Source organism: Budorcas taxicolor, chromosome 3 (assembly GCF_023091745.1).
Source record: "Budorcas taxicolor isolate Tak-1 chromosome 3, Takin1.1, whole genome shotgun sequence".
In the NCBI taxonomy this organism is placed as follows: Eukaryota; Metazoa; Chordata; class Mammalia; order Artiodactyla; family Bovidae; genus Budorcas; species Budorcas taxicolor.
Window position 1 is genome coordinate 79565168 of NC_068912.1, and position 24758 is coordinate 79589925.

A 24758-nucleotide genomic window follows, 5' to 3' on the forward strand; every position below is an offset into this window, starting at 1 on the left:
GGGATTGGCATATGCACACTACTATATGCAAAATAGATAATCAACAAGGATCTACTGTATACCACAGGGAACTGTACTTAATACTTTGTAATAACCTATGTGGCAAAAGAAGCTGAAAAAGAACACACATATGAATATGTATAATTAAATCACTTTGCTGTACACTAAAAACTATCACAACATTGTGAATCGACTATACCCCAATACAAAATAAAACATTTTTTAATTTAAAACACAAATAAACTCCTTACTTGCAGTATTACATTTCACTTTTTACTCTTGAATGAATACAATCTTGATAAAATTACAAGTATATTTCAGTTGAATTCTTCTTTTCTCTCTTCATATGACGTAATGAAAAATTAATCCCCTACACTTAAGAAAGGCAAATTCAAATGAAGGGTGGACAGATGCTATATCACACAAAAATTATCTTGCATCTTTTATATACACTTACTGTGAATGGCTATCCTTCTTTAACCTCTGAAGTCCAGCTCGAAAATATTTCTCAGTCATGAGAAAGTGTGAAGTCAGAAGAAAATAAACCTAGACTAAAGAGGGTAACCAACTCTGCTATACATTTTTGCCTATAAATCCAAATGAGGCAAAAAAAAAATTAAGACACATTGGTATTCTCCAGCTGTATCTTCATCTTAGTGAAGATTATAGATAAGTAGGAGGTGTGACTCACAGAAATAGTTTTCCTCACATAAATTTTACCCATTGAATAAAATCTGAAATATTCTCTGAGCAAGACAAAATAGAGACTCTTTGAGTCTTATGCTATTCCTCATGCTATCAACAGTAAAATAAAAATTCTACAAATTTTCCAAAATTTTCACAGCCAAACTTCCTCAGAATAAGGATATTTATACCATATACTAGTCTAAATGTTGCAGGCCGAGATCAGTAATTACAAAGATCTATAAACACTCATTTTATCCTTCAAAAATGTAAGACCAAATTCATGACAATCAGTTTACATATTCAGTTGGGAATCTGTTTGGCTGGGAGTGACGGGAAACCTAATAAATAGTGGAAGAAATAGGAGTTTGTTTTTCTTCTCATGAAATAATAAAGAGGGAAGGTAGGCAGTGCAAAGATGATAAATCTACTTAAAATGTCATCAAAACTTCAAGCTACTTCTTCCTTTTTGCTTCATCATCCTAAGTGAGTGATTTTATTCTTCATGCTAGCAAGATAGCTGCTCACCTCAAAGCAATAAGGTGATAAGGGTCAAGGGCAAGAGCCTTCTCCTTGAGAAACTATGCCTTTTCAAAATTGTACATGATCCCCAGACATCTCCATCTAATTGTTGTAATGCGGGCCAATCCTAGCTTCACGGGAAACTGGAAAGTTGAATAATTTCCTTTCCAACGTGTATAACAGATAAAAGAGAAAGATGATGAATGGACACTTCATGAGCAATCTACAATATCACTACACCTCCAGACCAATCAGATTTAGAGCCATGCACATTAGTATCATCACTATTGTCATTTTCACCATCAGCATTAAAGTATTTGTTCTACAAACTGTGGTGTGTTATTTCCATACAGTTGAGTAGTCCTCATTCAACCATGACCTCTATAATCGTTGCAAATTTCAGACCAAATCAATGTATTACAATAAGTTCAAACTAAAAAAATATCTGTTCCCTGGAATGAATAACACGGTGGTCCCTCAGTTTGGGGACGAGGGGTGAATTGGTTTCAGGACTCCCACACACACCAAAATCATCTGTGAATGATCAAGTCCTTCATATGTAAGAGCATAGTACAGTGGCATTTCAGTATTCATAGACTCCACATCCATGTAGTAGGTCAGCTCTCATTCAACCACAGTTGGTTAAATCCATGGATGCAGAACCCACAGATATTGACTATACTTAATTGCACAGGCTTATCCAAAAATTCCCCTAATGCTGTATCAATTAATACTCCCTAAAGTTTCACTAAATTATAATGCTGAAAAGAATCTTAGAAATTACTGTCATAATTCAAAGTCTTAATTATGCACTGATGCTTACACAGGGATGTCATGTACCCTCTTAGTGACACAGCAGAACAGGAACTCAGGGCTTCTGATTCCCAGTTCTCACTTATTTAGTTATTTAAAAAGCAACCCTAATAACAAAACTCCTTTAAAAGATGTACACAGATGTAGAGAACAAACGTATGGATACGAAGAGGAAAGGGGGATGGTGGTAGGATGAATTAAGAGCTTGGGATTGACATATACACACTATTGAACTAATGACAACCTGCTGTATAGCAAGGGTAGTCTACTCACCGCTCTGTGGTAACCTAAATAGGAAGGAAATCCAAAAGAGGGGATATACGTATATGTATGGCCAATTCACTTTGCTGTAAAACAGAAGCTAACACAACTTCACGCCAACAACAATTGTTTAAATAAATAAATAAAAGAGATAAAAGCACTAGGGGAAAAATCTGTTACTCTATTATTTGTTTTTCTACAACTCTCCATTTTTCTGCATTAAGTTTTTCACCTAGTATATATCGTGGCACTTCAAGTCATTTCAGGGTTTTATTTCTCATCCATGGAGTTGCACCAGTTACAGAGAAGTATAGAGTAGCTTCCTTTAAACATATATAGGTAGCTTCCTAGAAGTAATTATAACTGTTCTAATAAATACTGTTCTCACTTCCTTATCTCTGAATTTAGAGACATTTGTCATTCTATGCTCTTAAATTATTATGATGCATAATATAAGAAAACCATGGATGTCATTTTCTTCTCACTCTCAAAAAATCCCCAGTCAATCCCTCAAATGCCACTCTATGCTCTCTTCTTTGAGCCCATAACATGTGATATGGGTAAAAAGTAGGTTTAAATGACCACCAGAGCAGCCTTACTAGAGGAAGGGCAAATATCTCCAAGGGCAATGTTTCTCCATACGGTGAGAGAGTGAAAGAAGACAGAAGCAGAGAAAGAGTCTTTCCAAGGAATCATAAGATCTCTGCATGTGTGTGGTGGGGGGAGGTGGGAGCGGTGTTGCAGGCTGAGTTGTCTGTTTTTATCTCCAACAGTCTGTTTTAACATCTGCTGGTCCTGCTATATCCTTCTCACCTACTGACTCTCTAGAACCTTCAGGAAGAAAAATTCCTCAGCACAAGAATGCACTGTGCCACAACCCACAAGCCTTTAAAGGGGAGCCTGTCTACAATATGAGGCATTCAAGTCACCTGTCCCAGGAAAGACATCCACAGATACCACTCAGTACAAACAACACAAAAACAGAATCTAGGCATCTTTCTTAGGACTTCATAAACCTCCAAGATTATATGCAAATTTGGGGTTTATGTTAATTTTGCTAGATAATTGGTCCATATGTTCATCAGATTTTCAAACATACTTATTTTTGAAAGATATCATTGTGCAATCCCAACTTATGAAAGTATTATTTTCTCTTTAGAAAAAGGTACTGAAAAACCATGCCTCAATATAAAATTTTGTCTTCTCAAAATAAAGTGATTCTGGTTTCTTAAAGAAAATATAAAATTAAGAAACACTAAGAACTTAAAATAAACAAGCCTTGCCATTATTGAATTAAAGGAACTTGAGCTCCCTATGGCCTTTCAAGGTATCAGTTTTCTTAACTATAGAACAACAGGATTAATTTGAAATAGGTGATCTCTAAGCTCGCTTTCAGTTTAGAAAGGTTGTAATTCTATGAGTCAGCACTGTGGTATAAAGCAGGACAGTCAAAATCAGAATCCTGTTATCTTTTCCTTAATCTGAACAAAATATCAGCAAGTTGCTCATGCAAATAACATCATTTATTTTCTCTACTGTTTAAAGTCCATCTAATATAGGATCTTTTTAGCATTTCCTAGAGATGGCAACAGATAATAAGTATTGATATTTTTCAAATGCTTTCAGACAACTTAGAGAAAAAGATTCAGTATAGAAAATACTGCATACATAGATTTTTGCTTAGATTTCACTGGCAGGATGTGATATAACATTTAACTATCCAATTATAGCAATATTAAGTAAATTAAACAAAATATAAAATATGTACTGATTTTTAAAACAGGTTAAACGGAAACAAATGCGAATTACTGGAAAACACAATTCAAACCAGTATTTTCAACTATATTAACAGATAACTTGGCTGAGGAGTTAGAGAGCTTTTAAAAAGCATATGCTTCTGGTGCAGGCAAGATGGCGCACACATCCCTCCTCTTCACTTAATGTAACTAAGAATCTTGAAAATAAGAAAACAGGCAAACAGAGGAGTACTCAGAACAGTGAAAAGGAGGTGGCTTAGTTCATGGCCCTGGACTAGAGGAACAACAGCAGAAGGTGTCTTCTGACTCCCTACCCAACAGCAGGTTATGTGGGCCCTGAGTCTCCAACCCATCCCCGCAGCCCCACAGTCTAGCCGTAGGTGATATAGGTAGGCTTACATTCCTCCCTCTCATCTCACTGGGGTACAGCCAGCAACACCAGATGGCCTCACCACATTGGCAGGGGGAATCCTGCCACAACCAGCTCCAGGCCCAGCATGCTCCTTATCCCTGAAGGCTAAAAAGTCACTTCTCTCACCTACAAGCATCAGCAGGACTGGCCTGGGCAGCTCCCTTCTGGTCCCTTCCAGGGGCATCAGCAGGGCTCACCGGGAGCTCTAGAAACACCAGACAAGTCAGGCAATCTGAAATAGCATCACAAAGACTCTGGAAATTAGACTGCCATTGGAACTACAGCCCACAAAAGTAATTCAGGACTTGTGTCCTAAATCTAAACAGGGTGACTGTCTGTTAAAGTATAAGATTTCAATAGGACCCAGAACTTCTTGATGTTGTAGCCAAAATACCAAGGATACAATCACAACTCAAATGAGAAAAAAAAAAAATAGACTAAAACCAACATCAAAATGAATCATATGTTAGAATTATTTAGTAAGAATTTTAGAGCATCCATTATAAAAGTGCTTCAACAAGCAAATTCTCTGGAAAAAAAAAAGAAAGGAAAATTTCAACAAAGACACATATGTGCTAGAAAGAACCAAATGGCAATTACAGAGCTAAAAAAATACAGAAACAAAATAAAACAGTCATTGGATGGGCTCAGTAGTGGAGATGATAGAATCAGTGCACTTGAGACAAGATCAATATAATTTTTCCAAACTGAATAACAGAGAGAAACTAAGACCCCCTCCAAAAAAAAATATATAAATAAAGAAGAAGAAGACAGAGCCTCAGGATTCTGTGGGACAGTAACAAATGATCCAATATTTACATCCTCACATCCCAGAAGGACATGAGAAAGATAGTAGAGTTGGAGTATATTTGAAGAAATAATGCCAGGAAAAACTTGGTACAAGACACAAACCTATGCATATAAGAGCAAATCTTAAATGGAATAAACCCAAAGAAATCCACACCAAGACACATCACCACTAAGCTTCTAAGAAACTGAAGACAAGGAAAGTATCTTAAACCAGCCTGAGAGAAATGGCACATTGCCTTTAGCAGACCATCAATTCAAATGACAATTTTCTCATCACAAACCACGGAGGCCTGAAGGTAGTAGCATATTTTTCAAGTGCTGAAAGAAAAGAACTGTCAACCACAAATTCTTTCCCAATATGAACTGCTGAATTCATATTCAGTAAGTGAAATAAAAAACTATAACACTGTCCTACGTTCAAAACAACAGCACTTAAAAAAGAAGGAAGAGGAAAGAGATCCACACAAAAATAGTAATAGCCAGAGGAACCACTGAGAAAACTAAACAGAGAGATACACTCACAAACAGCAAAAACAAATCAAAATGGAATCATAAAATGTTGGAGTAACTCACAGAAAGCTGAGAAAAGGGAAGTAAAGGAATAAGAAACAGAGAAAACAAACAGAAAAGATATTAAATAAAATGTTAGACAAACATAACGCAGAGAAATTGGATCATTCATATACTGCTGGTGGACATGTAAAGATACAACTTCTCTGCAAAACAGTGTCTTATAAAACTAAATGTGTAACTACAGAGGACCCAACAATCACACCCTGGGCATTTTTGATCCCAGAGAAGTGAAAATTTACACCCACATGAACACCTGTACATACACATGCATACCAGATTTACTCATAATGCTGAAAACTGGAAATAACTTAAATGTCCTTCAATGCCTAAACAAGCTGTGATATGCCCATACCACAAAATACCACTTAGCAATAAAAAAGGAATAAACCACTGACATGTACAAAATCTTGAAATACTCTGGGTATTATGGTGGTGACTGAAGAACAAAAACAACCTCAAAGTTTATATAGTCTATGATCCCATTTATATAACAGTTTGGAAATGACAAATCTGTAGAGATAAAGAGCAGATTAGTGATTGTCAGAGGTTAGGAATGGGGCAGTGAGTGCAAGGGAGGAGGGTGCAGTTATAAAAAGGGCAGCAAAAGGACTCCTTGTGGTGTTGGAACTATTCTATATCTTGACTGTGGTGGTGAATACACAAACCTACCCATGTGCTAAAATTGCATAGAACTAAATGCATGAGCGGGCTTCCCTGGTAGCTCAGCTGGTAAAGAATCCGCCTGCAATGCAGGAGACCCTGGTTCAATTTCTGGATCAGGAAGATCCCTGGAGTAGGGATAGGTTATCCATTCCAGTATTCCTGGGCTTCCCTGGTAGCTCATAGGGTAAAGAGTCTGCCTGCAATGCAGGAAACTTGGGTTCAATTCCTGGGTTGGGAAGATCCCCTGGAGGAGGGCATGGCAACCCACTCCAGTATTCTTGCCTAGAGATTCCCCATGACCAGAGGAGCCTGGTGGGCTACAGTCCATTGGGTCAACAAAGAGTTGGACATGACTGAGCGACTAAACACAGCACAGCAAATGCATGAGATGGCTGGATGGCATCACTGATGCAATGGATATGAACTTGGGAAACTCCAGGAGACGGTGAGGGACAGGGAAGCCTGGCATGCTGCAGTCCATAGGGCACAAAGAGTCAGACATAACTAGGTGACCGATCAAAACCACACACGCACAAACAAGCATAAAACTGCTAAATTTGAATAAAAGCTGTAGATTCTGTCAATGTCAGGTTCCTGCTTATAATATTGTATTATAGTTATCCAAGATATTACTCTTGGGGGACACTGAATGAAGGGTACACAGGATCTCTCTGTACTATTTCTCAAACTGCATGTACATCTATAATTATCTCAAAATAAAAATCTAATAAAAAATATTGGGTGAAAGTTGTGGGGAAGCTGGTTTTCACATAGTCTGATACTTTGAGACTATAATATATACAGAGTATATATTATTTTCAAAGGAAAAAAAAAGGAGTAGTTTTGTAGGTACCATCTTTCAAGTGATCTGACTTACTCACATATAACGGGACAAACAGACTCTCCTGCTGTGATGCAACAGGAAGTACACATCACAGATATAGGAGTATTCTGGCTAAAAATGTTTACCCTGAACCTAACTGAGTGAGTAAGCCATTAGACAAATCCATACTCAGAAACACTCTTATAAGACAATTTCCCTGGACTCAACACAAACGTTAATGTCACCAAAATAAGTGGACTAGCATAATTAAGCTTTTTAAAATAATTTGAGGACATTGTGGGGGGGGGGGGGGAGGGAGAAAGTACCTGAAAAGGGTTGATTCTCACAGTGTATATAGTCACAGAAAGATATCTTATGCCACTAGCATGGCAGACTGACTTCATATGAACCAAACTCCTTTCTGCTATAAACACATACATACTTAGATTTTTAAAAGACCAGGAAAATTAAATAGGTTAAATAGTTAAGTTTGAAGAGAAAAAGGTAATTTGTAGCTGTTAGTAAGAAAGAAAACAGATACAGGACTAGCAGGCACATAAACTGATAATACAGCAACCCAAAGTGATACAGAACTTAGACGCAGGCATGAATGCCTACAAGCTGGAGATGTCACCTGTGTTCAGGGACAATAAATTTTATTTGGGTCCCATGGAAAGAAGGAACTGAGACCTCTGTCTAAAGAACCCCAAGACAGTTAACCTTTCAGTTTAATTAGAAACAGAAGTTTGTCCTGGAAGCAGCAAGAAAGTTTGTCTCTTCTTGGGGCTCTGCATGTGCTCAGTTGCTCAGTTCTATCTGACCTTTTGCAATCCCACAGACTATAGTACACCATGCTCCTCTGTCTATGGGATTTTCCAGGCAAGAATACTGGAGTGGGTTGCTATTTCCTACTCCAGGAGATCTTCCTGACCCATGGATCGAACCCACTTCTTGCATCTCCTGCATTGTCAGGTGGATTCTTTACCACTAGTGTCACCTGGGAAGCCCATGGGGCTCTGCAAGAAGGCGGAAAAAAGGATGCTTTGTATTAACCACCTCCCCCACACAGTTTGAATCTACATCACCTGCATGATGTAGGAATCTCAAGCAAGGAAGTTAATGTAAAAGCTGATTCTACAAATGTTAACTAGACATAACATGGTGATCATTTACACAAATACCAAATCATTATGTTGTATACCTGAAACTAATAAAATGTCAATTATATTACATGTCAATTATAACTTAATTTTTTTTAATCTGATTGATCCCAGACCAGCAAATTTCCCAGATCTGCAGAAGCAAACACAGAACCACTCTACAGGGAAACTTCCAAACACTAGGAAAAATATGACTACCAGAGGGAAAAACCAAAAGCAGAAACCCAGCTGAAGATGAGTTCATAATCCAAATAACAAACCTCATGAGGAAAGGATCCCCCTTTAAGTGGATGTATAATTCTGGAAGAACCAGCAGACTCAATTGGGATAACTAACTCCCAGAAGAATTTCAAGTAAGAAAACAACTTGAGACTTATTATAAAATAAGTACACTATAATTATTAAAGAGACAAAATATGGATAGAGTTCATAATAAAAAGATAACTTCAGGAAAAAAACAGAAACATATGGAAAAGGCATCAAAGAGCACTCCTAGAAATAAAAAAATAAGTCATAGCTCAATGGAAATTAAAACAATAAATATCAAGGAATAATAGTTATGAATAATTACCCAAATGCTTTTTTAAAAAAAAAAAAACTTTCCTAATTGAAAATAATACAGAGGTAATAGACATGAGAGATAAAACAAGAAGGTCCAACATATATATAAGAATCCTAGTGGAAAGAATAGAGAAAAAAAAGGCAAGATAATATATGACAAAATACACTGTGGATTTTTAATAATTTAAGAAACACAAGAGTCATCTGACTAAAGATAAGAAAGTCCAAGAAGAAACAGTAAATAAACCCACACCTGGGCATACCATAGTAAAACTGCAGAACACCAAAGACAGAATAGTCTCTTTTTTTGTAATTAAAGTACAGTTGATTTACAATGGTGTGTTAGTTTCAGATGCACACAGCAAAGTGATTCAGTTATATTTATATATACTTTTTCATATTCCTTCCCATTATAGGTTATCACAAGATATTAAATATAATTCCCTGTGATATATAGTGTGTCCTTGTCGCTTATCTATTTTACATACAGTAGAGTGTCTCTGTTAATCTCAAATTTCTAATTTATAGAGTAATCTTAAAGCAATGAAGAAACTTCTAATGATCAACAAGAGAGACAGTATCTCCAAAATGATGAAAAAAGTAATTGTCAACATAGAATTCTGCTCTAGTATTCAAGTGTTAAGTTCAAATACGGTTTCAAACAAACAACAATAAAAAGATGAAGAGAGTTTTATCATCTACATATAGATACACATTTCTATAAGGAGGAATTTAAATCCAGAAGGAAGATGGATGCAAGAAGCAACAGTGAACACAGAAAATGTGGGTAAATAAAATAAGCATTGACCTTAAAATTTTTTTAAAGAAAAATTATATAAAAATGACACAATGGCTGCAAAATATATGGCACAACTATATCACTAAATGATATATGAAATATGGCATATGATCAAAATTATAACATTATAAGACTCTATTATCCTATAGAAGAATAGATATTTTGATTCATATCATTTGTTAAGATAAAACATGAATGTTAAAAACATAAAAATACCTACTACTAAAAGTATAGAAATGTATATAGTACTCAAATCAGTAGACTGGAAAGAGACTAAAGAAACTGTAAATCCACTAACAGGAAAGAATGGTAAAACAAGGAGGGACAGGAGAGGAACAGGCCCATAGAAATATCCTCCAATGAGAAGTGACACTATATTTTCAAAGATAAAAGATTAAAACTGACAAAATGAACATGCAGGAAGGAAGTGTTGCTACAGGATGGCTTCCCAGGGAAGCTGGCTTCAAGATGAAGTTGAGCATACAATTTTATTAAGGACTGCCTTGCTATGAACATCTGAGAATGGAGAAGGAAGCAGAATCGGCCAAGAAAGATTTGGTGCTGCAATGCAAGTCCCATGGGTGGTTCCAGAGCCAGAATGATCCTTCAGAGTGATTGGGAGTTGGGTTGATATGGTCAGGCCTTTATACTCCCACATGGATCAGTCACTGGATGTGAGCTGCCCTGGGAAGTGGTGCCACCCTGGACCCAAATGGGCAATCCTCAAAGAGCTGAGACTTGAAATCCATCTGCTGATAGCATTCCCAGAGCTGGGGCAACATGCTCTTCCTTGAAGGGGGACTTGGCACATCATAGTGTCTGCCATATTACCACAAGGTGACTGCAAAAAAACAACGCTCAAGGAAACACATGTGTCCTGTGATCAATATCTCCATACCTTCTCCAAAATCTGCTGCTATAATTTTCTTAGAGCAATGAAGTTTTATGCCATAATAATAAAAGATAATTCAAATTACTAAACCCCCAGATCTTTCTAACTCGAGACTACATCATATACTTCTTGCTTCCAAATTAAAGTAAATCAAATAAGATATCAAAAGCAACCTAAGACCTTTTATTCCTTCACAATGTTAAAGCTTTGGTTTGTAACCCAAAATGAAAATATCATTTCTGTGTCTAATATTTTGATCAAACACAAACCCTTACTTGGGTTATAGTATTATTAGTAGTAGTACTATAATATTAGTACTAATATTATTATTACAGTATTATTACCAAATATCTGTCTCTGTATAGGCAAAAGACTCCAAGGTCAGAGAGCTAAATATGATTGATATCTTATACCTCATTTCAAAACCAGGTCTAGTCATAAGAAACAAGTATGCACAAGTGGCTACCCTCTAGAGAAATTCAATATAACTTATCTTTGTAAAATATATCAAGTCAGAAATATAAAAGGAAAATGGGCTAAGAAGAAAAACATGAGTAGACATATTGCAAACTTGATTACCTCACAATTGTAATGAGAAATATAGACAGATGATAGATATACAGATAGATAGCTTCGATGCATCAATCATATCATCTCAACAATGTTAGTAAAGTCTAACAACTTTACTTATTTTGTGTAATTGGGATTCTGTTGTTGAAAAAGAACAGAAACAGCTAAATATGCCAAGTCCAACTAATGGTTTGAAGACGTGAATACACTATTGTGATGCTAAAGACACATGTTGACATTAAGAAGATTCCTCTCTTGGGAGATTATAAGATAAATGATGTACTCTTAGAGGGAAGTACAGCTGAATTTCCTTCCACCCGAAGTGAAATCATTTACCTTAGGAACTTCATGTCAAATCACGCATAGATAACTTCCAGACCCCTCCTGACATCTCAGGTCTAGGTAAAAACATTTTGAAGTCCTCAGATTGGTTTTATTTTTATGAATATTATTTGCATAACAATCACCTTTTAGTAAAAGGAAGATGGGGAGGGTGGATGGTCCACCAAAAAAAAAAACCAGCATCTGTACTTCTTCAAAAATAATGCAACATACCTTTTATTCTTACACTGTAGCTCAGAGCTTTCAAATAACCAGAAACCTCTGAATTTAAAATGATGAATTTGATTCAAAGAACAGTTGTATCTCAAACAGATTAAAGACATAAAATGCACAGACTTATCATTTCTGTTTAGTAACATGATATACATGTGATATAAACAATGTAAATGTAATGTAACTTTAGGCAGGAGTCCCAAAGTATTTCTTTATATTTAGCCCAGGCATGTGTGTATATTACATATTATACTATATGTAATTTAGTATATGTTATTTATATACACATATTCGCCTTTAAAATGAGCCACACTGTATTTAAGAGCTATTCCTCTGTGCTCTCTTTATACTTGCTTTAAAGCTCTTGACTAGGGCAGGTTCAGATTATTTTGAAAGACAGCATTTGGAAGGGGTGGGGGTGATCTGTGAAAAAGAGAAAGAAGGAAGTAAAACAGGAAGATGTAAAGGAGGGAAGGCAGGAAGGAAGCGGGGGAGACGGGGGGAACCCTACAGACACATAAACACGCACACCTAGGTTAGAAACGGCCAGGCCCTAAACACAATCCAGCACCCCTCCCCAAACAGGAGCTTCCTAAAAGTTCCGAGCGGAGCTTTCGTGAAGCCGTGGCCTGACTGCACGCACTTGGTGCCCCAACCACCGGGCAGGCAGGACCATCCTGAGGCCGCAGCCCTGGAAACTCTCGGGTACTTCAAGCTCCCCTCCCGTGCCCGCTGTCAATCACGGGGCACCGCGCGCCAATTCATCGCCCACTTCTGAGCGAATCGTTCTGCCTCTCTCCATCCTCCCTTGGCTCTCTCCTTCCCGGGGGCTTGCCAAGGAGTCTAGGGCCGGAGGCAGAGGCAGAGAAGGAGCGAGCGAAGAGTAAGGGCCGGTTGGCGGATTTCCTACCAGCGGTAGGAACGTAACGGTCAAGGCGACCATCCTCGCGCCGCCGCGTTTCCCCCGCGCTCCCTATCAACCCCACGGGACCCACACTCTCCATTTCAGCTTCGCTGTGTGACGAAGTAAGAGAAGGAGGGGAATAAACCCGCAGCCTCCGCGGCATTCCTTACCTCAGGCTACCCTGGCGGAAGCTGCCCTCGTCCTGTCCGGGGCGCCGCGGGTGCACCGCCGCAGCCGCCAGCGCTCTGGACGCCCGGGCTCCGGCCGCAGCTCCGCCGAGCGCAGCTCTTCCGTGCGAGGCAAGCGTGCCTCCCGCGCTGCCCTGCACGGGGCACGAGAGGCGGCGAGGAGACGCCGGGGAGACGCTGGCGCGCCGCTCGCGTGTCGCCCGGCCGGAGACCGCGTTCGCCGAAGCGGGGCTGGCGGCCGGGGAGAGGGGCGCACGAGCCGGGGGCGGCTGCGGAGCGCGCGCGGACCAGCTGGCGTGGAGGACCCCGCCGGGGTGGCACGGGCGGCCGCGATGCGCCCAGGAGCTCCTCTCTCCTCCTCTGACCCCCTAAATCCCTCCTCTGTTCCCCCACTACCCACCTCCTCCAAAGAGACAGCTCGCCGGCGGCACTTGGTCTGCCGCGCTGCGCTCTTCAGCCCGGCGCGGGGAGTAACAATTGGGTCGTATGGCACGGACTGTATTCTAGTGTAGTAGCTTGTAACTGCTGAGGCCACCACCTGTCACACGGTCCCCAGCGGGCTGGCCTCTCCCGGATTCCCCACCCCGCTTGTTTTCCTTCCCTACCTACCTCGCCGACCGTCCGCAGTACTCCGCCGGCACGAGACCAAGGGAGTTTTGCAAAATAACCCTCACTCTTTGCCAGGAACTCACGGCATCTTCCTTCCCATCCGAGCTTAAGGATCACGCACAGTCCCTGCGTGCCTAGCCAAAGCCGGATGCCGAAAATCCTGGTTTGAACCCCACACTCGCCGCCCTCCCGCCGCCCCCATTCATAATCCCAGCGGCCGTCTGCCACTACGCGCCCTCCCCCAACCGCCCGCGCTCGCTGCGATTCGCCGTCCCTTTCTAGGGACGTGTCAGTCACCCGCTCTTCATCTGCCATGAATACAGTACTAGAAGCTCCACAGCCTAGGGTTGCACAAAAGGGGATGAGGAGGGAGAGCCCTCAGAGCTTGGGGTAGGGGGAGGCGAGGGAGTGAGTGGGGCAATTGCGTGGACTGAGCCCGTGTGACCGGGAGAGCCCGCTGCCCTGCTGTTGCACAAAGGAGCTCTACGAGTGGATCAGCGCAGTGCTATTGAGGCAACCGGTCAGATCACTACCGCGGAAGTGGCCCATCAAGATGCCCTGGGGGGAGGGGGTCGCACAATTTGGGATTTTGTATGACTGAGCAACAGGCACCTGGGAACCTGATTGTCCCATCTTAAAAGAACGTAGCTGGGTGAAGGCCTGCCAGCTGTGGGGGTCTTAGGAGAGAAAGAGAGAGAGGTGGGGGAGGGGGCGGGGGTGGACAGGGTTCCTTTTCCCCTTTGTCCTACCCTTGCAGTCATAGAACGGGAAAAGAACGCTGGCAAGGAAAAGAAGAGAAAGATTAAGGATGGAGTAACTTTACCCATTGAACCCCTACAATCAGCTAGAGACCAGAAAGACTAATGGATAAAACTGGCCTATTTATCAATATATTCCAATAAACATTAGGGTACGCCCATTTTTGCACTAAGCAAAATATACTGCACCAGATGCTGGGGTACAGAGATGATTAGGATAGAGTTCCCTGCACCCAAGGAGCCCGCAGCCTAGTGGGAGAAGCAAATATGAAAGCCCAGAATGGACCAGTATTACACAACAGAAGCACACACAAATTACTTTCAGTTCAGTTCAGTCGCTCAGTCGTGTCAGACTCCTTGCGACCCCATGAATCGCAGCATGCCAGGCCTCCCTCTCCATCACCAACCACCAGAGTTCACTCAGACTCACGTCCATCGAGTCAGTGATGCCATCCAGCCATCTCATCTTCTGTCTTCCCCTTCTCCTCCTGCCCCCAAATTAGTGGAAAGAATTTTTTCTAGTTGGAAGGGAAATGGGTTTAGGGAATTAGATCCCTTTTGAACTGTGCATTAAGGGGCAAATAGGGGTGTCCTAAAGAAGTAGCAATATAACCTTTTATTACTCATCCATTAACCCAAACCAGCTTTACATACCCGTTCATTCAGTCGTACTTGAGAAACTTTTCAGTGTAGATAGGTAATGAATTCCTGCTCTGTATTGTTTCCCCTTTACAGTTTTGGAGCAAATATTTTCAAACACTAGCCCTTGCAGTATAGAAAACCCAGTTCTCCCCAGCTGAGATGCTGTCTTCTTGGACCTGTTGCTTTTAATCCTATATCATCTACCTTATCTACTAGCTTGAAATTGAGCCCAAAGCCAAAATTAATACTATGGAAGCAATGAGCATTTGGAGGGAAGCCAATAAATCCTACAATGCTGTCATAGTTCTGACACAATCTCTGTAAAATGATGACAGTATAATCTTTTTCCTGAACTCAGTGACGATTAATTAGTCAGACTCATTAAATATAAAGAGATTGTTGCCCAAATAGTGTGGGATGGGAAACTAAATTGTGACTCAATCTAGGAAGAAAAGAACCAGTCTGAGTGACAGGCTCCCCCCTCTGTGAATGTTAGAACCTTGAAAAATATTAACGATTATTAAAGCACACAAGGTTATTATATCATCTTCAGAAATATATGTCCAAAGGGTTATTGTTGCAAAAAAAGAACTAAATGGACTCTAGTATGAAGATGATGTCATCCATTTAAACATCTTTCCCACTTCTCCTTAGAAATTATATAAACTAACAAAAAGAATGGGAAAAAATGTTAAATGCCATTTTCAGCAAATATATAGATTTTACTCACGAACTCCAAAGTACTTGTAAAGATTGCTAAAAGTCAGCTGAGTTTGAGCAGAAGTCACATGGAAAAGGCCCAAGGAGAGTCACAGGAAACCAGCAGTAGGAATATCAGAAAACATCAGAAAAGGTGTGTTTCCTGGAAGTTTGGGCAGGGGAGTGGGGGGGTTAGTTAGCATAAAATACAAAAACAGTTGTCACTCAAGAACCAGAGCAAAAGCAGAATATGTAAGGCAGAAAAGGCATACATGGAGGGGATAAGAGGCACAGAGGATTTCCAGGGAACCCTGTAGCAGGTCTCAGGGTCAGCAAAACTATAATCCTTAAAGATGAGGTAGGTAATAACTGTGAGATACAGAAGCCTTGTTCCTTGTTTGCAAGAACTGGGGAGCACAGAACTGTTAGCAGAAGGTCTCCTGAGCCAGATTTACTTCAGATATTCAAAGACAGTAAGCTTACAGAAGACCTATAATTACTGGAAGCAGTCTGTTGGGTTTTGTTTTTTTTTTTCAAACGTACTTATTTTTAATTGAAGGAAAATTGCTTCACAATATTGTATTGGCCTCTGAGCTTCCCTGGTGGCTCAGACGGTAAAGCGTCTGCTTGCAATGGGGGAGACCCGGGTTCAATCCCGGGGTTGGGAAGATCTCCTGGAGAAAGAAATGGCAACCCACTCCAGTATTCTTGCCTGGAGAATCCCACGGACAGAGGAGCATGGTAGGCTACAGTCCATGGGGTCACAAAGAGTCGGACATGACTGAGCGACTTCACTTACTGTCATCCTTCAACATGAGTTAGCCATAGGTACACATGTGTCCCTCTTTAACCTTCCTCCCACCTCCCACCCCTTCCCACCCCTCTAGATTGTTACAGAGCCCGGAGTTATACGCCAAGTTCCCACTGGCTATCGTTTTACGCATGGTAGTGTATATGCTTCCATGTTACTCTATGCCTTTGTCCCACCCTCTTTCCCCACCCCGCCCCCGCCAGTGTCCATAAATCTGTTCTCTGTGTCTGCATCTCCCATCTCCACTGCTGCCCTGTAAACAGGTTCATCAATACCATCTTTCTAGATTCCATATATATGCATTAATATACAATATTTGTTTTGTTTTGTTTTGTTTTTTCTGACTTCACTCTGTATAATAGGCTCTTGGTTCATTCACCTGATTAGCACTGACTCAAATATGTTCCTTTTTATGACTGAGTAATAATCCATCACACACACACACACACACACACACACACACACACACACAGGAAGGGTTTGGACACCTGGAGCCTCCTTCCAGAAAGCTAGCTCAGGCTTTTCCACATGGAAGTGAAAGAGTTCCCAGCAGCAAGAGATAAGGCAGGCCCCAGTGTTCACACCCTTTCAGAATTCTGCATGTCATGTTTGCTAATGTCTCATTGGCTAAAGCAAGTTATATAGCTAAGACTAGGGTCGACATGGGAGGGCATGGATATGGAATAGTGTTATTGTTGGAAGTCTTTAATATAACGGTCTACCACAGAAATCAAAAACTTTTTGATTGAGAGACTAGGAAAGCTACCTTGAATCCTCCATGTCAGGAACTTTCTACAAGGACTGACCAGAAAAATATATAATTCATTTAGTAGTGAGAAATGATAAAGAAGAAACTGGCACAAAAAGGATACAAAGATAATAATTAAAAAAGAAGCATCAAAACTTATCAAGAAGTGAGGGGAAAAGTTGCCAAAAAGCCAATGGAAAAAAAAAAAAAACCACAATAGATCATAATTTGAACAGAGTTTACTGTTGCCAGGCAATATTCTAACCACTTTACAGATATGAACTCAACAGAATCTCAAAAAAACCCCTGCGAATTAGACATCATTACTATTCCTATTATTTATATATATATATATATGAAAGGAACTAAAGTACACAAAATTAACTAATTTGCTTAATCACAGAGGAGAAGCCAGTACTGAAATCTGCTCATTCTTTCTCCAGTGTCTGTACTCTTATTTAAGTTATAGCTTATAACTCTTAAGTTATATTGTCTCCCTTAATGAAATATATTTACTAGTATGTTAAAAAAGCAACATGATCTATTGTGGATGATAACAAAACACAAAAGAAGAAACACGAAAGAGAGATGAGACTTGAAATGAGTTAATATAAATTAGGTATGAAGAAGAAAAGAGAAACAAACTGTCACAAAAATGAATACAGAATAAACTGGAAGAAACAGAAAGAAATTAGCACTGTGGATAAGTAAGAAACAGGGAAGACAGATATAAGAGAATGGCCTAAATTAAATGAAAATAATGAGATATATATTTCTAAAGTATTCATAAAAATGACAGTGATTGAAGAAATATAATGCAGAGCCAACATACCTATAAACAGTGTCTCTAAAGAAAACCTTAGCAATGGGACAGAGCAATACTTTCAAACAAAATTATGAAAGAATTTTCATGAAATTAAAAGACTTGAATCTATATGTTGAAAGCAAACAACATGCAACAAAAAAATTTGGTTTATGATAGTTAAGCCAAGACATATTATACTTTAAAATTTAATTTCTCTCACTAGGAAGAACTTAAATTAAAATTTTCTCTTAAAGGGTGCAAAAATGAAAAAAATTATGGGGACCCATTATAGTAGGTTAGAATAATCATTAGATTATATTAGCATTCTCTTTTTCTATGTCTTACTCCTTTATCATTTCTAATTTTTAGTATTTATATATTTTTTCTTACTTATTAAATAGAAGTGTAACTGATTTACAACATTATATTAATTTCAGGTTTACAACACAGTGATTCAGTACACTTACAGTTTATGTTCTAAAATTATTGCAAAATAATGGCTGCATATTCCTGTACTGTACAATATATCCTTGTTGCTTATCTATTTTATACATAGTAGTTTATATCTCTTTTTCTTGATTAACATATTTTTAGATATCTTATTTTTACAAGAAAAAACCCAACTATTGGAATTATGTATTAATTCAGATCATTTTCCATTCCTAATTCCTTTATTTCTTTTTCTAAATAACTTAGTTCTTTTATTCTCTTTTGCTTCCTTTTATGTAATAGCATTCTTTTTATATTTTTGAGTTGGTGCTTACTTAGTTAATTAAGTTAATGCTGCATCACAGAATTCTGATAAGTAGTGTTTTAGCATTATTTCATAAAAATACTTCAATTTTTGTTCAAAAGTATGTAAGAGAATTTTTTGCTTATAATTTCCAGTTGGAGAGGCTTTTTTCTGATTTTTCTATTGATTTCTAGTTTCATTGCATTGCCATCATAGAATGGTGTCCATAATTCTATATTTTCAGATTATTGAAATTTTCTTTATGGCTTCATCCATGGTCATTTTTCATAAATTAAAGCTATAAAACCATCACAAAGTAGGAAATATAAGAGTGTATCTGGAAAACCCAATCAAATGAGTTGAAAACTATTACAAATAATAAGCAGTATATCAATATAAATAAAAGTAGTTTTTACATATACAAATAACAACCAGTGTTCAAGATGGTTTTAGAAAAGGCAGAGGAACCAGAGATCAAATTGCCAACATACGCTGGATCATAGAAAAAGCAAGAGAGTTTCAGAAAAACATCTATTTCTGCTTTATTGACTATGCCAAAGCCTTTGACTATGTGGATCACAATAAACTGTGGAAAATTCTGAGAGAGATGGGAATACCAGAACACCTGACCTGCCTCTTGAGAAATCTGTATGCAGGTCAGGAAGCACCAGTTAGAACTGGACATGGAACAACAGACTGGTTCCAAATAGGAAAAGGAGTATGTCAAGGCTGTATATTGTCACCCTGCTTATTTAACTTCCATGCAGAGTACATCATGAGAAACGCTGGACTGGAAGAATCACAAGCTGGAATCAAGATTGCCAGGAGAAATATCAATAACCTCAGATATGCAGAAGACACCACCCTTATGGCAGAAATTGAGGAAGAACTAAAGAGCCTCTTGATGAAAATGAAAGAGGAGAGTGAAAAAGTTGGCTTAAAGCTCAACATTCAGAAAACTAAGATCGTGGCATCTGGTCCCATCACTTCTTGGGAAATAGATGGGGAAACAGTGGAAACAGTGGCTGACTTTATTTTTTTGGGCTCCAAAATCACTGCAGATGGTGACTGCAGCCGTGAAATTAAAAGATGCTTACTCCTTGGAGGAAAGTTGTGACCAACCTGGACAGCATATTAAAAAGCAGAGACATTACTTTGCCAACAAAGTTCTGTCTCATCAAGGCTATGATTTTTCCAGTAGTTATGTATGGATGTGAGAATTGGACTCTAAAGAAAGCTGAGTACAGAAGAATTGATGCTTTTGAACTGTGGTGTTGAAGAGGACTCTTGAAAGTCCCTTGGACTACAAGGAGATCCAACCAGTCCATTCTGAAGGAGATCAGCCCTGGGTGTTCATTGGAAGGACTGATGTTGAGGCTGAAACTCCAGTAATTTGGCCACCTGATGCGAAGAGCTGACTCATTTGAAAAGACCCGGATGCTGGGAAAGATTGAAGGCAAGACGAAAAGGGGATGACAGAGGATGAGATGGTTGCATGGTATCACCGACTCAATGGAGATGAGTTTGAGCAGACTCCAGGAGTTGGTAACGGACAGGGAGTCCTGGTGTGCTGTGATCCATGGGGTCATGAAGAGTCAGACATGACTGAGGGACTAAACTGAACTGAGATAAAATAATGAATAAAATATCTCATTTATATTAGCAACAAAAACACTGAAAAATCGAAAAATACATTAGGCAGTAAATATATAAGATCTATAGACAGAAAACTTTGGTAGACTGCTGAAGGGCACAGAAGAAAGTACGAACACATGTACAACATTTCATGGTTTTAAATAGGTAGATTCAACATCCTGAATTACAATAATAATTAAATAAATTATTAATTAATTTATAAATTTAAAATAATTTTTCTCAAGCTGGTTTTTTGGTTGTTTGTGTTTTTTTTTTAACCAGAAAACTGATTCTAAATTTTGTGTGGAAAGATAAACTAAGAAGTCATTCAAAGTATACTGAAGTTTGACTCAGAAAAAGTAAAGTTCTGTATGGCAAAAAGAAAAAGAAAAGGGAAAAATAACATTAAACAAACACCATCAGCAAATGTAAAGGACAAACTAGTATAAACTATTTGAATTTGGTAGACTCTCAATCATTAGTGGCGGGAGTATAAATAGGTTAAACTCTGGCAGGCAATTAATTTAGCCACAGAAATTAACATCGAAAATCCATGTATAGTCTGACTCACAAATCTCATTTTTTTAATATATGTCAGTTACTAAGTATACCAAACATATTGAATGAGTATACTGACAGTTATTAAAACTGACTCATAAAATAATATATATAGAAATTTATTTGTGGTGACATTATTTGAAATAACACACTGGAAACAACTCAAATTGTTTTTTTTAATATAAATTTATTTATTTTAATTGGAGGCTAATTACTTTACAATATTGTATTGGCTTTGCCATACATCAACATGAATCTGCCACGAGTGTACACGTGTTCCCCATCCTGAACCCCCCTCCCACATCCCTCCACATACCATCCCTCTGGGTCATCCGAAGGCACCAGCCCCGAGCATCCTGTATCATGCATCGAACCCGAACTGACTGTTCATTTCACATATGATATTATACATGTTTCAATGCCATTCTCCCAAATCATCCCACCCTCGCCCTCTCCAACAGAGTCCAAAAGACTGTTCTATACATCTGTGTCTATTTTGCTGTCTCGCATACAGGGTTATCATTACCATCTTTCTAAATTCCATATATATGTGTTAGTATACTGTATTGGTGTTTTTCTTTCTGGCTTGCTTCACTCTGTATAATAGGCTACAGTTTCATCCACCTCATTAGAACTGATTCAAATGTATTCTTTTTAATGGCTGAGTAATCTCCATTGTGTATATATACCACAGCTTTCTTATCCATTTGTCTGTTGATGGACATCTAAGTTGCTTCCATGTCCTGGCTATTAGAAACAGTTCTGCAATGAACATTGGGGTACCCATGTCTCTTTCAATTCTGGTTTCCTCTGTGTGTATGCCCAGCAATGGGATTGTTGGGTCATAAGGCAGTTCTATTTGCAATTTTTTAAGGAATCTCCACACTGTTCTCCACAGTGGCTGTACTAGTTTGCATTCCCACCAACAGTGTAAGAGGGTCCCGTTTTCTCCACACCCTCTCTAGCATTTATTGCTTGTAGACTTTTGGATAGCAGACATTCTGACTGGCGTGAAATGGTACCTCATTGTGTTTTTGATTTGCATTTCTCTGATAATGAGTGATGTTGAGCATCTTTTCATGTGTTTGTTAGCCATCTGTATGTCTTCTTTGGAGAAATGTCTGTTTAGTTCTTTGGCCCATTTTTTGACTGGGTCATTTATTTTTCTGGAGTTGAGCTGCAGGAGTTGCTTGTATATTTTTGAGATTAATTCTTTGTCAGTTGCTTCATTTGCTATTATTTTCTCCCATTCTGAAGGCTGTCTTTTCACCTTGCTCTTAGTTTCCTTTGTGGTGCAGAAGCTTTTAATTTTAATTAGGTCCCATTTGTTTATTTTTGCTTTTATTTCCAATAAAAATATGAAACACTTCACAAATTTGCATAGCATCTTTGTGCAGGGGCCATGCTAATCTCTGTATCATTTCAGTTTTAGTATATGTGCTGCTGAAGCGAACACCAAAGATTGTTTTTTGTTGTTTTTGTTTGGTTTTCTTATTTATTTTAAACAGAGACACAGTCATACAATGGTATATTACTATGCAGCTATAAAGCATAAGAGGAAGTGTAATGATACAAAAATTTTTCCAAGGTACATCATTAAGTTAAAAAAGCACTAGGTTACCTTTAGATAACAAAGGGCTAAAATTAAGAATATATATTTGTCTGAATTGAATATGCATTTTAAAAATCTCTGAAAAAGTATACTCAACAAGCTGAGGTAGTTAACTCTGGGAGATGATAACAAGCTTTTCAGTGAATTTTTAATACCATTTGATTTGAAAATCATGATAATTTTTGTCTACATTAATAAAATAAATTTTAAAATCATTAGATATAATGTGAATTATGCTTATCTGCCATATTCTCTTTAAAGTTGGGGGAAAAAATGTGATGTGCCACAGAAAAATAATAATACCACAAGTACTTTCTTTCTATAAAAAAGTCAAGTTAATTTCCACACGCAGGGTATAATCATGTTAGCAGGCATGATTCACATGGTTATTTCAGGTGCATAATCTTCCTTTGTTATTAATTAATCATATATTCAAGTATCAAAAGGGATGACAATGTCTAAAGAAAGGATATATTTACTCATGTCCTGTTTAAAAATTTCTTTATATTAGACTTCAGTTCAAGATTGCCTGAAGCATGAACTTCAAAAGCATGAAGGTGTGAACCTAGCTCCTTAATGAACTTCAAGAATGTATAAATTCACGTCTGCTGTTCTCAAACCTTGGCTCTTAAGCAGAAAATAAGAATTATTCTCTGATCAGGTCAACCATAGGAGGATCTCCGGCTTATCTCATAGAGAATCACACAGCAAAACTTAAAATCATTGTGAGTATTGGAAGAACAGAATCAAACATATTGTGTTCTGGAAAACTGCAGACTTGCTCTGTTTTCACCTCTGCAACTCATTCTTTGGGAGAGCGAGTATAAACAGACAATGACTTATTTTACAATGAAAACATGATTCAAGGCAATTCAATCTTCAAGTGTCCTTCTATTGCCTATCTCATAAATGTACTTCAGTTCCTCCTGGTTTCTAAGGCACTAATTAGCTTATGATACTTGATATTTGTAAGTCCACTCATTTCATCTACAAGAACCAGAACAATAGCAATGTCACTAAAGTTGTCAGTCTTCTCTATATGGAGATTTACAGTAGTCTTCTTGTAGTAGAATTTGCCAAGATTTTGTAGAGAGTTTGGATATCTATAGTATGTGGTCATTTGTAATATGTATGATAATAATACATACTCCAGAGGACTACTGGAATATTAAGTGAGAAAAAACTTGAAAAGTGTTTGGCATGAATTGAGTCGTTCACTTATTTCCAGACTAGTGAACAGAATCAATTTACTTAGCCATAATTAAATGAACCCAATCCTCCCATTTTCTACATAGCAATAAGTCATTAATTAAGAATATGGAGAATTCTGAACAGGATTTATTAACCAGTGATCTGACATTTATGAAAACTTGCATATTCTTTGTATTTTCATGATAATTTATAGTAATACATGTTTGCCAAATGATTTTGGATAGTTATTTTTAGTCTGGACAAAAGCACTATTAATCCTACAAATGAGAAGCAGTAGTATGAAAAAATCAATTTGAATGTAGCATATTTAGCCCCAGAGAGCTCAATTACATATCATCATATTAACTATGTAGGCAGAAAAGAGCAGAAAACATCCTCATTTCTAATGGTAGCACTGAAAAGTAAACCTTCAAAAAGTAAAAGAAAATATATATTATCAGCCTATTTGATGGCTGATATTAGAAAAGGAGACTTTGCTCTGTGTTCATTCAGTCAACATTCATCAAACAAATAACACATATTGAATGCTCCCATGTGCCATGTGCAATGCAGAGTACGTAGAATGCAGTGTTGAACAGGAAGGAGGAGCGCCGAGACTGCCAGTGACTATCAGGGGTCACACTTGGCTTCTGCCTAATCCAAAATAGAATCCGCCAAGGGACTTTGGGTCAAGCATCCGGCTTCTGCTAACTTTTCTAGAGGAAGCATAGCTATAATTTGTCTGTGTAGCAGCTTATAGTTAAGGTCGAAGTTCAACTGTGAATTAAGACATGGCCAAAGCTAACCCGTTTTTCTGGTCATTGGGCCCTAGTTTTCTGCATCCGTATGGTGACTGTCAGCTTGGGGTGTCAACAAAATACCATGGACTGAGTGACTTAAACGTTTATTCCTCATAGTTCTAGAGACTGGAAGTTTGAGATCAAGTTGCAGTGGTGTTGGTGTCTGGTGAGAACTCTCCTTACTGATACAAATGGCTTTTCCACCACGTG

The 24758-nt window shown here is 38.4% G+C and overlaps 1 non-coding gene across 1 annotated transcript; it reads right to left on the reverse strand.

Annotated features, from left to right (window-relative positions):
- Nucleotides 1-22297: 22297 nt before the first annotated feature.
- LOC128045838 (U6 spliceosomal RNA) lies at nucleotides 22298-22401 on the reverse strand. The gene has a single exon (XR_008199173.1). It is a non-coding gene; the product is annotated as a U6 spliceosomal RNA (small nuclear RNA).
- Nucleotides 22402-24758: the final 2357 nt, after the last annotated feature.